General features: G+C 45.7%; 1 non-coding gene across 1 annotated transcript; it reads right to left on the bottom strand.

The window, feature by feature from the left end:
• Positions 1-12922: 12922 nt before the first annotated feature.
• On the bottom strand, positions 12923-12996 carry trnan-guu (transfer RNA asparagine (anticodon GUU)). The gene has a single exon. It is a non-coding gene; the product is annotated as a tRNA-Asn (tRNA).
• Positions 12997-14929: the final 1933 nt, after the last annotated feature.

Here is a 14929-nt window from a genome sequence, read left to right as displayed (position 1 = left end):
ACCCTAGCATCATGTCTATATCCCGGTTCAATCCTAACCTAGCATCATGTCAACATCCCGGTTCAACCCGAACCCTAGCATCATGTCAACATCCGGGTTCAACCCTAACCCTAGCATCATGTCTACATCCCGGTTCAACCCTAACCCTAGCATCATGTCAACATCCCGGTTCAACCCTAACCCTAGCATCATGTCTACATCCCAGTTCAACCCTAACCCTAGCATCATGTCAACATCCCGGTTCAACCCTAACCCTAGCATCATGTCTACATCCCGGTTCAACCCTAACCCTAGCATCATGTCAACATCCCGGTTCAACCCTAACCCTAGCATCATGTCAACATCCCGGTTCAACCCTAACCCTAGCATCATGTCAACATCCCGGTTCAACCCTAACCCTAGCATCATGTCAACATCCCGGTTCAACCCTAACCCTAGCATCATGTCAACATCCCGGTTCAACCCTAATCCTAGTATCATGTCTACATCCCGGTTCAACCCTAACCCTAGCATCATGTCAACATCCCGGTTCAACCCTAATCCTAGCATCATGTCTACATCCCGGTTCAACCCTAACCCTAGCATCATGTCAACATCCCGGTTCAACCCTAATCCTAGCATCATGTCAACATCAAGGATCAACCCTAACCCTAGCATCATGTCTACATCCCGGTTCAACCCTAATCCTAGCATCATGTCTACATCCCGGTTCATCCCTAACCCTAGCATCATGTCAACATCCCGGTTCAATCCTAATCCTAGCATCATGTCAACATCCCGGTTCAACCCTAAACCTAGCATCATGTCAACATCCCGGTTCAACCCTAACCCTAGCATCATGTCTATATCCCGGTTCAAGCCTAACCTAGCATCATGTCAACATCCCGGTTCAACCCTAACCCTAGCATCATGTCAACATCCGGGTTCAACCCTAACCCTAGCATCATGTCTACATCCCGGTTCAACCCTAACCCTAGCATCATGTCAACATCCCGGTTCAACCCTAACCCTAGCATCATGTCAACATCCCGGTTCAATCCTAATCCTAGCATCATGTCAACATCCCGGTTCAACCCTAAACCTAGCATCATGTCAACATCCCGGTTCAACCCTAACCCTAGCATCATGTCTATATCCCGGTTCAATCCTAACCTAGCATCATGTCAACATCCCGGTTCAACCCTAACCCTAGCATCATGTCAACATCCGGGTTCAACCCTAACCCTAGCATCATGTCTACATCCCGGTTCAACCCTAACCCTAGCATCATGTCAACATCCCGGTTCAACCCTAACCCTAGCATCATGTCTACATCCCAGTTCAATTCTAACCCTAGCATCATGTCAACATCCCGGTTCAACCCTAACCCTAGCATCATGTCAACATCAAGGATCAACCCTAACCCTAGCATCATGTCTACATCCCGGTTCAACCCTAACCCTAGCATCATGTCAACATCCCGGTACAACCCTAACCCTAGCATCATGTCAACATCCCGGTTCAATCCTAATCCTAGCATCATGTCAACATCCCGGTTCAACCCTAAACCTAGCATCATGTCAACATCCCGGTTCAACCCTAACCCTAGCATCATGTCTATATCCCGGTTCAATCCTAACCTAGCATCATGTCAACATCCCGGTTCAACCCTAACCCTAGCATCATGTCAACATCCGGGTTCAACCCTAACCCTAGCATCATGTCTACATCCCGGTTCAACCCTAACCCTAGCATCATGTCAACATCCCGGTTCAACCCTAACCCTAGCATCATGTCTACATCCCAGTTCAACCCTAACCCTAGCATCATGTCAACATCCCGGTTCAACCCTAACCCTAACATCATGTCTACATCCCGGTTCAACCCTAACCCTAGCATCATTTCAACATCCCGGTTCAACCCTAACCCTAGCATCATGTCAACATCCCGGTTCAACCCTAACCCTAGCATCATGTCAACATCCCGGTTCAACCCTAACCCTAGCATCATGTCTACATCCCGGTTCAACCCTAACCCTAGCATCATGTCAACATCCCGGTTCAACCCTAATCCTAGCATCATGTCAACATCCCGGTTCAACCCTAACCCTAGCATCATGTCAACATCCGGGTTCAACCCTAACCCTAGCATCATGTCTACATCCCGGTTCAACCCTAACCCTAGCATCATGTCAACATCCCGGTTCAACCCTAACCCTAGCATCATGTCTACATCCCAGTTCAACCCTAACCCTAGCATCATGTCAACATCCCGGTTCAACCCTAACCCTAGCATCATGTCTACATCCCGGTTGAACCCTAACCCTAGCATCATGTCAACATCCCGGTTCAACCCTAACCCTAGCATCATGTCAACATCCCGGTTCAACCCTAACCCTAGCATCATGTCAACATCCCGGTTCAACCCTAACCCTAGCATCATGTCAACATCCCAGTTCAACCCTAACCCTAGCATCATGTCAACATCCCGGTTAAACCCTAACTCTAGCATCATGTCTACATCCCGGGTTCAATCCTAACCCTAGCATCATGTCAACATCCCGGTTCAACCCTATCCCTAGCATCATGTAAACATCCTGGTTCAACCCTAACCCTAGCATCATGTCTACATCCCGGTTCAACCCTAACCCTAGCATCATGTCAACATCCCGGTTCAACCCTAATCCTAGCATCATGTCTACATCCCGGTTCAACCCTAACCCTAGCATCATGTCAACATCCCGGTTCAACCCTAATCCTAGCATCATGTCTACATCACGGTTCAACCCTAACCCTAGCATCATGTCAACATCCCGGTTCAACCCTAACCCTAGCATCATGTCAACATCAAGGTTCAACCCTAACCCTAGCATCATGTCTACATCCCGGTTCAACCCTAACCCTAGCATCATGTCAACATCCTGGTTCAACCCTAACCCTAGCATCATGTCTACATCCCGGTTCAACCCTAATCCTAGCATCATGTCTACATCCCGGTTCAACCCTAACCCTAGCATCATGTCAACATCCCGGTTCAACCCTAACCCTAGCATCATGTCAACATCCCGGTTCAAGCCTAACCCTAGCATCATGTCTACATCCCGGTTCAACCCTAACCATAGCATCATGTCAACATCCCGGTTTAACCCTAACCATAGCATCATGGCAACATCCCGGTTCAACCCTAACCCTAGCATCATGTCTCCATCCCGGTTCAACCCTAATCCTAGCATCATGTCAACATCCCGGTTCAACCCTAACCCTAGCATCATGTCAACATCAAGGTTCAACCCTAACCCTAGCATCATGTCTACATCCCGGTTAAACCCTAACTCTAGCATCATGTCAACATCCTGGTTCAACCCTAACCCGAACGTCATGTCAACATCCCGGTTCAAACCTAACCCTAGCATCATGTCAACATCCCGGTTCAACCCTAACCCTAGCATCATGTCAACATCCCGGTTCAACCCTAACCCTAGCATCATGTCAACATCCCGGTTCAACCCTGACCCTAGCATCATGTCAACATCCCGGTTCAACCCTAACCCTAGCATCATGTCAACATCCCGGTTCAACCCTAACCCTAGCATCATGTCAACATCCCGGTTCAATCCTAACCCTAGCATCATGTCAACATCCCGGTACAACCCTAACCCTAGCATCATGTCAACATCCTGATTCAACCCTAACCCTAGCATCATGTCTACATCCCGGTTCAACCCTAAACCTAGCATCATGTCAACATCCGGGTTCAACCCTAACCCTAGCATCATGTCTAAATCCCGGTTCAACCCTAACCCTAGCATCATGTCAACATCCCGGTTCAACCCTAACCCTAGCATCATGTCTACATCCCGGTTCAACCCTAATCCTAGCATCATGTCAACATCCCGGTTCAACCCTAACCCTAGCATCATGTCTACATCCCGGTTCAACCCTAAGCCTAGCATCATGTCAACATCCCGGTTCAACCCTAACCCTAGCATCATGTCAACATCAAGGTTCAATCCTAATCCTAGCATCATGTCTACATCCCGGTTCAACCCTAACCCTAGCATCATGTCAACATCCTGGTTCAACCCTAACCCTAGCATCATGTCAACATCAAGGTTCAATCTAACTCTAGCATCATGTCTACATCCCGGTTCAACCCTAACCCTAGCCTCATGTCTACATCCCGGTTCAACCCTAACCCTAGCATCATGTCTACATCCCGGTTCAACCCTAACCCTAGCATCATGTCTACATCCCGGTTCAACCCTAACCCTAGCGTCATGTCAACATCCCGGTTCAACCCTAGCATCATGTCTACATCCTGGTTCAACCCTAACCCTAGCATCATGTCTACATCCCGGTTCAACCCTAACACTAGCATCATGTCTACATTCCGGTTCAACCCTAACCCTAGCATCATGTCAACATCCCGGTTCAACCCTAATCCTAGCATCATGTCAACATCCCGGTTCAACCCTAACTCTAGCATCAAGTCTATATCCCGTACCAACCCTAAACCTAGCATCATGTCTAAATCCCGGTTCAACCCTAGCATCATGTCTACATCTCGGTTCAACCCTAACCCTAGCATCATGTCTACATCCCGGTTCAACCCTAACCCTAGCATCATGTCAACATCCCGGTTCAACCCTAACCCTAGCATCATGTCAACATCAAGGTTCAATCCAAATCCTAGCATCATGTCTACATCCCGGTTCAACCCTAACCCTAGCATCATGTCAACATCCTGGTTCAACCCTAACTCTAGCATCATGTCAACATCAAGTTTCAATCTAACTCTAGCATCATGTCTACATCCCTGTTCAACCCTAACCCTAGCCTCATGTCTACATCCCGGTTCAACCCTAACCCTAGCATCATGTCTACATCCCGGTTCAACCCTAACCCTAGCATCATGTCTACATCCCGGTTCAACCCTAACCCTAGCGTCATGTCAACATCCCGGTTCAACCCTAGCATCATGTCTACATCCCTGTTCAACCCTAACCCTAGCATCATGTCTACATCCCGGTTCAACCCTAACCCTAGCATCATGTCTACATCCTGGTTCAACCCTAACTCTAGCATCATGTCAATATCCCGGTTCAACCCTAACCCTAGCATCATGTCAACATCCCGGTTCAACCCTAACCCTAGCATCATGTCAACATCCCCGTTCAACCCTAATCCTAGCATCATGTCTACATCCCGGTTCAACCCTAACCCTAGCATCATGTCTACATCCCGGTTCAACCCGAACCCTAGCATCATGTCTACATCCCGGTTCAACCCTAACCCTAGCATCATGTCTACATCCTGGTTCAACCCTAACCCTAGCATCATGTCTACATCCCGGTTCAACCCTAACCCTAGCATCATGTCTACATCCCGGTTCAACCCTAACCCTAGCATCATGTCAACATCCCGGTAGCATCATGTCAACATCCCGGTTCAACCCTAACCCTAGCATCATGTCAACATCCCGGTTCAACCCTAACCCTAGCATCATGTCAACATCCCGGTTCAACCCTAACCCTAGCATCATGTCAACATCCCGGTTCAACCCTAACCCTAGCATCATGTCAACATCCCGGTTCAACCCTAACCCTAGCATCATGTCTACATCCCGGTTCAACCCTAACCCTAGCATCATGTCAACATCCCGGTTCAACCCTAACCCTAGCATCATGTCTACATCCCGGTTCAACCCTAATCCTAGCATCATGTCTACATCCCGGTACAACCCTAACCCTAGCATCATGTCAACATCCCGGTTCAACCCTAACCCTAGCATCATGTCTACATCCTGGTTCAACCCTAACCCTAGCATCATGTCTACATCCCGGTTCAACCCTAACCCTAGCATCATGTCTACATCCCGGTTCAACCCTAACCCTAGCATCATGTCAACATCCCGGTTCAACCCTAACCCTAGCATCATGTCAACATCCCGGTTCAACCCTAACTCTAGCATCAAGTCTACATCCCGTACCAACCCTAAACCTAGCATCATGTCTAAATCCCGGTTCAACCCTAGCATCATGTCTACATCTCGGTTCAACCCTAACCCTAGCATCATGTCTACATCCCGGTTCAACCCTAACCCTAGCATCATGTCAACATCCCGGTTCAACCCTACCCCTAGCATCATGATCAAGAACAATGACCGTTGCAGGCACCAGGAAGTGCAGTGTGACCTCGGCCCCAGCATAACTGATTACACTGTGGAATCAATCAATCAATCAAATGTATTTATAAAGTAATTTTTTACATCAGCCGATGTCTCAAAGTGCTGTACAGAAACCCAGCCTAAAACCCCAAACAGCAAGCAATGCAGATGTAGAACCACGGTGGCTAGGAAAACCTCCTTAGACAGGCCGGAAACCTAGGAAGAAACCTAGAGAGGAATCAGGCTCTGAGGGGTGGCCAGTCCTCTTCTGGCTGCGCCGGGTGGAGATTATAATAGTACATGGCCAAGATGTTCAAACGTTCATAGATGACCAGCAGGGTCAGATAATAATAATAATCACAGTGGTTGTAGAGGGTGCAACAGGTCAGCACCTCAGGAGTAAATGTCAGTTGGCTTTTCATAGCCGATCATTCAGAGTTAGAGACAGCAGGTGCGGTAGAGAGTCCAAAACAACAGGTCCGGGACGAGGTAGCAAGTCATGTGAACAGGTCAGGGTTCCATAGCCGCAGGCAGAACAGTTGAAACTGGAGCGTCAGCACGACCAGGTGGACTGGGGACAGCAAGGAGTCATCAGGCCAGGTAGTCTTGAGGCATGGTCCTAGGGCTTAGGTCCTCTGAGAGAAAGAGAGATAGAAGGAGAAAGAGAAAGAGAGAAAAGGAGAGAGAGAATTAGAGGGAGCATACTTAAATTCACACAGGACACCGGATAAGACAGGAGAAATACTCCAGATTTAACAGACTGACCCTAGCCCCCCGACACATAAACTATTGCAGCATAAATACTGAAGGCTGAGACAGGAGGGGTCGGGAGACACCTTGGCCCTGTCGACGATACTCCCGGACAGGGCCAAACAGGCAGGATATAACCCCACCCACTTTGCCAAAGCACAGCCGCCACACCACTAGAGGGATATCTTCAACCACCAACTTACTACCCTGAGACAAGGCTGAGTATAGCCCACAAAGATCTCCCCCACGGCACGAACCCAAGGGGGGCGCCAACCCAGACAGAAAGATCACGTCAGTGACTCAATCCACTCAAGTGACGCACCCCTCCTAGGGATGGCATGGGAGAGCACTAGTAAGCCAGTGACTCAGCCCCCGTAATAGGGTTAGAGACAGAGAATCCCAGTGTAGAGAGGGAAACCGGCCAGGCAGAGACAGCAAGGGCGGTTCGTCGATCCAGTGCTTTTCTGTTCACCTTCACAAACCTTGGCCAGACTACACTCATAGGACCTACTGAAGAGATGAGTCTTCATTAAAGACTTAAAGGTCGAGAGGTCCCGTGTGGCTCAGTTGGTAGAGCATGGTGTTTGCAACGCCAGGATTGTGGGTTCAATTCCCATGGGGGACCAGTACGGAAGAAGAAAAAATGTATAAAATGTATGCATTCACTACTGTAAGTCATTCTGGATAAGAGTGTCTGCTAAATGACTAAAATGTCAAATGAGACTACGTCTCTCACATGGATAGGTAGACCATTCAATAAAAATGGAGCTCAGTAGGAGAAAGCCCTGCCTCCAGCGTTTTGCTTAGAAATTCTAGGGACAGTAAGGAGCCCTGTGTCTTGTGACGTACGTGTACGTGTAGGTATGTACGGCAGGACCAAATCGGAAAGATAGGTAGGAGCAAGCCCATGTGATGTTTTGTGGGTCAGCAGTAAAACCTTAAAATCAGCCCTAGCCTTAACAGGAAGCCAGAGTAGAGAGGCTAGTTCTAGTCAAGATTCTAACAGCCGTGTTTAGCACTAACTGAAGCTTATTTTGTGCTTTATCCGGGTAGCCGGAAAGTAGAGCATTGCAGTAGTCTAATCTAGAAGTGACAAAAGCATGGGTACATCATGTTTGTACAGAAAGTTTCTGATCTTTGCAATGTTACAAAGATGAAAAAAAGCTGTCCTTGAAATATTCTTGATATGTTCGTCAAAAGAGATCAGGGTCCAGAGTAACACTGAGGTCCTTCACCATTTTATTTGAGACGACTGTACAACCATCACGATTATGTCACGTCTGCTCCTGCTCCTCCCCTCCGGCATATGACATTGCCAGAGAACTAACCACTGGTCCTGGGATTCATCATTACGCACACCTGGCACTCATCATTACGCGCACCTGTGAATCATTATGATTCACACCTGGACTGCATTACCTTCATCATTTCCTCCCCTTTATATGTAACTCTCCCATGTCCACTCACCAGTTGGTATTGTGCTTGTGTATCAGCGGACTGCCTTATGTGAGTGTCATGTTCTTGGTTTTGTTGTATTATTAAAACTTTTCACCTGCTTCCGACTCACCGCCCCATCATTACTGATTAATTGTCAGATCCAACAGAAGATCCCTTTGTTTCTTGGGCCCTAGACCTAGCATCTCTGTTTTGTCCGAGTTTAAAAGTAAAACATTTGACGCCATCCACTTATGTCTGAAACACAGGCTTCCAGGGAGGGCAATTTTGGGGCTTCACCATGTTTCATCGAAATGTACATCTGTATATCGTCCGCATAGCAGTGAAAGTTAACATTATGTTTCCGAATGACATCACCAAGAGGTAAAATATATAGCGAATGCTAAAAATGCTGCTTTTTAGTTAGCTTTGTGACAGTATCAAAAATAAATGTTGGATTGTTCTTATTCTCCTCAATTAAGTTGGAAAAATAGGATGATCGAGCAGCAGTGAGGGCTCTTTGATACTGCACGGTACTGTCTTTCCAAGCCAATCGGAAGACTTCCAGTTTGGTGTACGGTAGTGCCATTTCCGTTCCAATTTTCTCGAAGCTTGCTTCAGGGCTGGGTATTTTCTGTATACCAGGGAGCTAGTTTCTTATGACAAATGTATTTTGTTTTTAGGGGTGCGACTGCATCTAGGGTATTACGCAAGGTTATATTTAGTTCCTTGTTTAGGTGGTTAACCAACTTTTGTACTCTGGCGTCCTTGGGTAGGTGGAGGAACTCTGGAAGGGCATCTAAAAATCTTTGGGTTGTCCGAGAATTTATAGTACGGCTATTGATGATCATTGATTGGGGTCTGAGCAGATTATTTGTTGCGATTGCAAACTTAATAAAATGTTGGTCCGATAGTCCGGGGTAATGAGGAAAAATATTAAGATCCACAATATGTATTCCACGGCCCAAAACTAGGTCCAGAGTATGACTGTGACAGTGAGTAAGTTCGGAGACATGTTGGACAAAACCCACTGAGTCGATGATGGCTCCGAAAGCCTTTTGGAGTGTGTCTGTGGACTTTTCTATGTGAATATTAAAGTCACCAAAAATGTGAATATTATCTGCCATGACAACAAGGTCCGATAGGAATTCAGGGAACTCAGTGAGGAACACTGTGTATGGCCCAGAAGGCCTGTAAACAGCAGCTATAAAAAGTGATTGAGTAGGCTGCATAGATTTCATGACTAGAAGCTCAAAAGACTAAAACACAGGTAAATTGGTAAAGAGGTAAATTGAAATGTGATATCGTAAATGTTAGCAACACCTCAGCCTTTGTGGGATGCGCGGGGGATATGGTCACTAGTGTAACCAGGAGGAGAGGCCTCATTTAACACAGTAAATTCATCAGGCTTAAGACATGTTTCAGTCAGGTCAATCACATCAAGATTATGATCAGAAATTAGTTCATTGACTATAACTGCCTTGGAAGTGAGGGATCTAACATTAAGCAGCCCTATTTTGAGATGTGAGATATCACAATCTCTTTCAATAATGACAGGAATGGAGGTCTTTATTCCAGTGAGATTTCTAAGGCGAACACCGCCATGTTTAGTTTTGCCCAACCTAGATCGAGGCACAGACACGGTGTCAATGGGGATAGATGAGCTGACTACACTGACTGTGCTAGTGGCAGACTCCACTAAGCTGGCAGGCTGGCTAACAGCCTGCTGCCTGGCCTGCACCCTATTTCATTGTGGAGCTAGGGGAGTTAGAACCCTGTCTATGTTCGTAGATAAGATGAGAGCACCCCTCCAGCTAGGATGGAGTCCATCACTCCTCAACAGGCCGGGCTTGGTCCTGTTTATGGGTGAGTCCCAGAAAGAAGGCCAATTATCTACAAATTCTATCTTTTGGGAGGGGCAGAAACAGTTTTCAACCAGCGATTGAGTTGTGAGACTGCTGTAGAGCTCATCACTCCCCTTAACTGGGAGGGGGCCAGACACAATTACTCGATGCCAGTACATCTTTCTAGCTGATTTACACGTTGAAGCTATGTTGCACTTGGTGACCTCTGACAGGTTTCATCCTAACATTGTTGGTGCCGACGTTGATAACAATATCCCTATACTCTCTACACTCGCCAGTTTTGGCCTTAGCCAGCACCATCTTCAGATTAGCCTTAACGTCGGTAGCCCTGCCCCCTGGTAAACATTGTATGGTCGCTGGATAATTCTTTTCAAGTAAATTTTTTTAATTTCACCTTTATTTAACCAGGTAGGCCAGTTGAGAACAAGTTCTCATTTACAACTGCGACCTGGCCAAGATAAAGCAAAGCAAAGCAGTGTGACAAAAACAACAACACAGAGTTACACATGGGATAAACAAACGTACAGTCAATAACACAATAGAAAAATCCGTACACAGTGTAGGGCTGGGCGATATGGCAAATAAATTATCACAATATCTATATATTTTTTCATTCGATAACGATAATTATCACGATATTAATAAAATAATGTTTAAAAGGTGCATATCTGCTGCAGACTCAAGAATGACTAATGCCTGAACAAACCACTAGGCAGGTAGCGTAGTGGTTAGAGTGTTGGGCAGGTAGTCTAGTGGTTAGAGTGTTGGGCAGGTAGTCTAGTGGTTAGAGTGTTGGGCAGGTAGTCTAGTGGTTAGAGGCAGGTAGCCTAGTGGTTAGAGTGTTGGGCAGGTAGTCTAGTGGTTAGAGTGTTGGGCAGGTAGCCTGGTGGTTAGAGTGTTGGGCAGGTAGTCTAGTGGTTAGTGTTGGGTAGGTAGCCTAGTGGTTAGAGCATTGGGCAGGTAGACTAGTGGTTAGAGCATTGGGCCAGTAACTGAGTGTTGGGCCAGTAACTGAAAGGTTGCTAGATTGAATCCCTGAGCTGACAAGGTAAAAATCTGTTGTTCTGCCCCTGATTGAAAGATGAACTGAGGTCCACACTCCAGTCCAGCTGGTAGTGGTAATGCAAGGTGCATATTTGGTTGCCAACCGCCATATAAAGTCCAAAGAAGAAGACTGAAGGAGGAGAAATTATTAGAAACAAACTCGGTTTACCCTTTTATCTGTGGATGAATTGTCAGAGTAGAGGACCTTGTGCTTTTCAGCTAAAATAACAACCCAATGTTTATATCCCAATACAAATTAGCTGGCAACAGCAAGCTAGCTAGCTAAATTGCCATAAATGTTCAATGCTTTTCGACCTGTCCCCAAATGAATATAGTTGGTTCAGAAATCTTTTGATATTTCTACCTGCATGTCCTGATCGCGTCTGGTGTGGGTGGACAAAATCAACATGCGCACGCTGACGCACGCATGCGAGCAGTCTGGTCAGCATGTAACCCTCACAGTTTTCCTTGATCTGGTCTAGTACACATCCACATGATACAGCACTTCACCATCAGCCATAGAGGAACAGAATATTATCAGTTGTCACAGAACCTTCCAGGACATCACCAAGATTCACAGCTGAGAATTACAGAGCAGCAGACATTAAAGCTAGTGGAGCTGGCTATTGTTTAATGATATGTAAAAATAGTAAAGCTTAATTTAGGGTTCTACTATTCAATCTGTAGTGCTGAAGTTCAGCATTACAGCGTGGTTGAAATCTAAAGGCAATGTTCCCACGTTAGCGGAGACTGCATTCACGGTAAATCCCGCCCAGCCCAATCGGAAATTACCCTTACATTTCTATCGCACAATCTGTAACGCTTCATCGATACAGATTTAATATAGCTCTTAATCACCCCTCCCACCCCGCCCACGCTCCCCTTCTCCGTAAAAAAGAAGTGCTGAGATGAGCTGGGCGCCCTAACGGCCTGTAGGGTTGTTTTTTTGTGGAGGATGCGGGTATTGCTGAGGTTGATGAGCTTCAATGACACAAATATTACAGCAAATATAGTCATATAGACAGTAACACATGTGTCCCACTATATTCTCACATGGGAAATAGCACTGCCATGCTCCTCCTAATCTAATAATCCTTATTGGCATGACACCATGGGAGATTACTGGCTTCATTTTTGCTGGAACCCAGGAAGAGTAGGAAGCAGCTAATGTGGATCCATAATAAATACAAATACAAATAACATGAATATGTTTTCCATTTTCATTACACTTCGCAGCTATTTGTTAATGATAGCGTCTTCTCGCCTTTAGATCTCCTGTCGATGTTCTTATCAAGCTGTTGAATAACTTAACTCTAATGAGTTGAGTTGTTTGGTTTCCAGATGCTTTTTGATAACCTTTATGTTAAACGTGTGGAAGCTGCTTTCGATCTATAACACCATGAATCGGAAGCACAAAAAAATATATATACAAAAATGCTATTGCGGTTAGGTTGTTGCTATGTTATTAATTTTGTATTCCTATGTTCTAAGATAGTATGTTTTTATTCATTACTGTAAAATGGACACCGGCAGGTTCCATCTACTCCAAAGTGAAAGTGTGTATGAGTATCTACCTCATGCAGTGGACGCGCTACAACACAGGCACATGGTTTTAAAAGCATGACTGCTTTCATTACATTCCGCATAGTCTGTAAACCAACGGTTGTGGGATAAGAAAAACGTTCCGTCCCTGGGTGGGCTCGAACCACCAACCTTTAGATTAACAGTCTAACGCGCTAGCCGATTGCGCCACAGAGACAGCTGAGACGAAACGAGACGTGATAGAAGAAAGTACAGCACGTGGTGTTGAAATCATTCTCTGCTGGTTTCTCAATTTATACACAGCCTGAGCTCTGCAGCTTTTTTTGTGGGTCAACACTCCTAGAGAGCTATTGTATATGTATGCAGGCGTGTGTACTGAATCCGGTGTGTTAGTGCTGCGATGGAACAAAACCCTGCACATATGAACCCGCTGAATAGCTTAATTCTAATGAGGATTGTTCGTGACTAGAAAAGCTTTCTCTTCCTGGGTAGGTTCGAACCACCAACCTTCAGTTTAATAGTTTAACGCGCTAGCCGATAGCGACACAGAGACCGCGAACGACGCTATGGCCACAAAAAATAAGGCAGAGAGGCTCAACCAGGCAGAAAATCTGTCTCCTTCCAGCAGGAGGCGTTTTTTCGTTGTTACGCCTAACAAGCAAATAATTTTTGTAAAAATTATAATAATGGATCAAAATAATGAGATGTATTTTCCAATCCAAAGAAAACATAGACATCCCGCCGTGCCGCTTTGTGGACAACAGGGCGGAGAGATATGTACTGTATCTTGTCAGTATATCTATAATTTTTGGCACAAGGTAGAAAACTGCTGTCTGCGGTGCTGAAACTGCTCTCTGCTGCGCTATCACTGAGCACTACCTGAGCTCTGCAGCTGTGTTCCTCATTCCTGCTCATAGAGAGCCGCAGGTTGTGTGTTCAGGTGTGCTTGTATGGGTGCTGGGACAGATTCTGATTGGGATAACAAGCAGAAGTAGTTCCGGTGTTTGGTTTTCATCACTGGTTATTTGGACAAATCACGATTTCGAAAGTGTTAGCATCTTTCGAATTTCTGAAGGGGAAGGGGCAATCGGCCCGTAACTTGCAAAGAGAGAGTGTTCCGCTCCTCGTTCTGGTTCCGCTCCTCGTTCTAGCATTTCTTTATCCATTCCCTTAACACATATGGACCCAGAACTTAATAGAACAGCTGACCAATTACGCAATACTTTAGTTCTGGGTTAGCCGATATTAGATCATTACAGCAGACGACTCCCACACAGAGATATACCTTGAAAAAAGACACACAAACGCACAGTCACACATCATTTTGACGACGCTGCCATGAAACACCAGACCTGAAGATGAGTCGCACACTCTGCCCTTTCACTGCTCTTCATATCAACAACCAGCTCTTAGTATAGCTCAGCTCCTAACCTACTAGTGTGTGTGTGTGTGTGTGTGTGTGCGTTTGCGTGTGTCCACAGTGAACAAGTATTTGCAGTTAGAACAGCCTCGCCCGTAGCAAAATTAAGAATGCAGAGCAGGATTATTTGTTTGCAGCTTGAAGCGTTTGGACTTCAACTAATTCACAATCAATGGGAGTTACAGCACAAGGATACAGACTCTGACACGGTGGCATCGTGATAGAGACGCAAAGCCCTTTCTCATGATAGAGACTCAAAGGTGTTTATTAAAGAGACCTTAGTCTGGTAGATAAGAATGCATGAGATACAGATGTAGGATCTTAATTTGAGTCAGTTTGCTAAAGCAGAAAAATAATCCTGCAGCAACAGTAAATGTGAATTATTATGTGGATTATAATTAATGGACATTTTTGTAAGGGCTGATACATTTTTCGTTAGGGCAAACCAAGTCTGAAATTTCAAAGTGGCAAAGACAAACTTTAGAAACCTTTTATCAACTCAAATACAAAACAAGGTTGCATTTCCTGCTATGCAGGAAAACTCGGACAACAAAAGAGTGATGAAATTAAGATTAAGATTAAAATAAAGAAGCTGGAACCCAGGTTATGTTTCTTAAAGTCCCCTTGTCTGTTTGTTGGGGAGAGAAAGAGGGAGGATGGTTGAGGAGGGAGGAGGAAGGTGGGTATAAAAAGAAGGGGAGATAAAGGGAGTGAAGGAGTGAGACTGAGG

This window comes from Salmo trutta, chromosome 20, assembly GCF_901001165.1.
Source record: "Salmo trutta chromosome 20, fSalTru1.1, whole genome shotgun sequence".
Classification (NCBI taxonomy): Eukaryota; Metazoa; Chordata; class Actinopteri; order Salmoniformes; family Salmonidae; genus Salmo; species Salmo trutta.
This window is presented reverse-complemented; position numbering and strand designations above follow the sequence as displayed.